A 2,822-nucleotide genomic window follows, 5' to 3' on the forward strand; every position below is an offset into this window, starting at 1 on the left:
GAATTCTTCGATCGAACCTTGAGTCGAATTTAACCCATTTCTTATATAAGGTTTTTTAGTAGATAGTATTATACAATTAATTTAAGTACCTACCTACCTATTCACATTTCACAGGTTCACTGGGTACTCATCAAATAAATTGTGGCCAGTGTGGGTGTTAATATTAAATATAATATCACCTTACAAATAATAATTTACGTTTTATCATAAGTAAATTGTTTATATTAATTTATTATATAATTTCATATTATGTACCTATAATATATGGACATGTTGTACCAGAAAAAGTGGCAGTTGCAGCGCCGCCTGTTAAGTGTTTCACTATTTACGACAATATAGGTACCTATTAAAAATAAATAATTTAAGCTATCCGTATCTTTTCATATTACATTATTATACCTATCATTGGTATTAATTGATTTAGATTTTCATCTTCAAAAGATTATCTTCTTTTAATTATTGCTTACGTCTATTTTACGCCTAAAATCTACATAATATTATTATATTTTGAATTTTTTTTGTGTCTGTGTACACGATAAGTAGTCGAAATATTGCTACGATTTTCAACTTCAGTATCTTGTTCGATCAGAAAGTGAATATCGTTGGTGCATAGGGGAGGTCAAAATTTAAATTTCCCAGTAATTTTCAAAAGCCCCGGGAAAAACAAAAGAAAAATTAAGGAAAAACGGGAATTTTTACGCAAAATCGATTTTTCACAAAATTGAATTTAGTTTTTGGTGTAATTTTTTAATACTTTTAACTAGATACCGAAGCGGGTTGGTGACGGTATTATAAATGTACACAGATCCATTCAACAACCACATTAACCCCCCCCCCCCCTTAATATTGCATTAATTAAAATTTGGATTCATGGATTTTTTAGCCATAAATGTAATGACCATATTTCCAAATATTTAGATTTTAATATCATTTAAGTAGTGACCACTGAACATACAAGCTTTTTCTTTTTTTAAATGAGACATCTGTGATTACAGTAAATTAGTATTAATTAGATCATTTTTTTGAGAATGTTGACGTTTTAAATCGAAATTCGATGGAGTAAGTTTTGAGTTATTACAATAAATGTATGTTGGTACCTACTAAGAATAGTATTTTGTTAGTCTTCAATAATAATGTTACCTACTGCACAAGTGTCACAAGGGGTGATAAGATGGGGCTCAATTCCCCACCTAAGAAAAAAATGACTCATAGCCGCCCTCAAGATAAATTAATTTTCGAACTTGTATGATATCAATTGAAAATTAATAAAATGAATAATTTAAATTGCACAGTAAAATTCTGCACGTGACTGCACTTCTATATATATAAATATATATAGATGCTATACCTAACATTTAACAACACGATTAAAGATAATTAAAGATAATCGTGCCTAACAATATCACCGCAATAAATTTCATAAGACATAAGACATTTTGTAATTTGCATTTGTTTAATGTTCTGTAAAGTGTATTTTTATTTCGTTTTCAAGTTTTATATCGATCATGGTGAACACTAACAACAATTAACACTAATAATATACCCTATTCAGTTAAAATAAAAGTTATATTATGCACCCATTTTTTAAAAAACTTTGCAAACGATAGTACATATGATGACTGACTTTAAATTTGTATGAAAAACTTGAAACAATAGTCTTGTCGTCTTGAACACTTTCACTACTAATAAAAGAAAAATTAAACTAGAGCATAACAATTATTTTTTATTATTCATAATTTTTTATAGTAAAAAAAGACAATGATCTCCACACAAATCTCCAATGTGCAGTTTATTTTTTAGAAAAGTGTATTGAGTTGCTTCAGCCTCTCGGGGTCTTCTGTTTACATGAAGGGTATAACATAAAAGTAATATTTAGTGTAGTACTAACTTATTAATTCTTACAAATTAAAAAAAAAATTATTTTTAGGTACTTGTATAGACAATCATTATATTTATTTTTAAATACCTAATCATAACTCCCATATCGATATCTTCATAACATATTATTATCATCAACCTATTATCCTATACTAGGAATAATTATTGTATCAATTATTATTCGAAATAAGTTATAATTCAATATTGACATATATAAATTATAATTATAATTTATAGGTACCAACAGGAGTAAGTTATAGGTACTGTTTAATGGTTTCGCTATTTTTATAGGATTATAATATAATAGTGTTTACTGATTAGTGAAACAAATAAATCAAGTCATTGGTATATTGTTTAAACAATTCATAATTTTAAATTAACAAAAATATAATTTTTCACAAATGATTTTCCCCAAAAATAAATTGTAAAATAAATTTGCACAAAAATAACAGTGGGTATACATGATAACAAAACCATATAATAAACCGTTTGTTAGTATAAATGTATAAATAATAAAATATGTAAAAATCAACATGTCTTTTTAGTGACACTCATTAAAATGCAATATTGTTGTTGGTCTTGAAACTAAAATTAAAAAATTGTAACACAATATTATGCAGTGCCTAACAATAGTTCTATAATATTTTAAATATGAGATAATGTATTTTTTCCAAGGTGGGGCGATATTTATGTTTATCTTGTTGGGTAGAGGTTATAATCTTAATATTTCCTTTATTCATTTAGGCACACGGTGCGTACAATGACTTCGGTCACTCTGTATGGGTCGCAGTTGGACGATGGTCTACGATCTTCTAAGTAACCCTTCTTCTCTTCGGCACAGCCACGAGGAATACGAATACTGGCACCACGATTAGCCACCCCTAGACGATACAATACTTTTTTTGATATTTTTACAGATGATAATGTTAACTTAGTATTACACT

The sequence above is a fragment of the Acyrthosiphon pisum genome, chromosome A1 (assembly GCF_005508785.2).
Source record: "Acyrthosiphon pisum isolate AL4f chromosome A1, pea_aphid_22Mar2018_4r6ur, whole genome shotgun sequence".
Lineage (NCBI taxonomy): Eukaryota > Metazoa > Arthropoda > Insecta > Hemiptera > Aphididae > Acyrthosiphon > Acyrthosiphon pisum.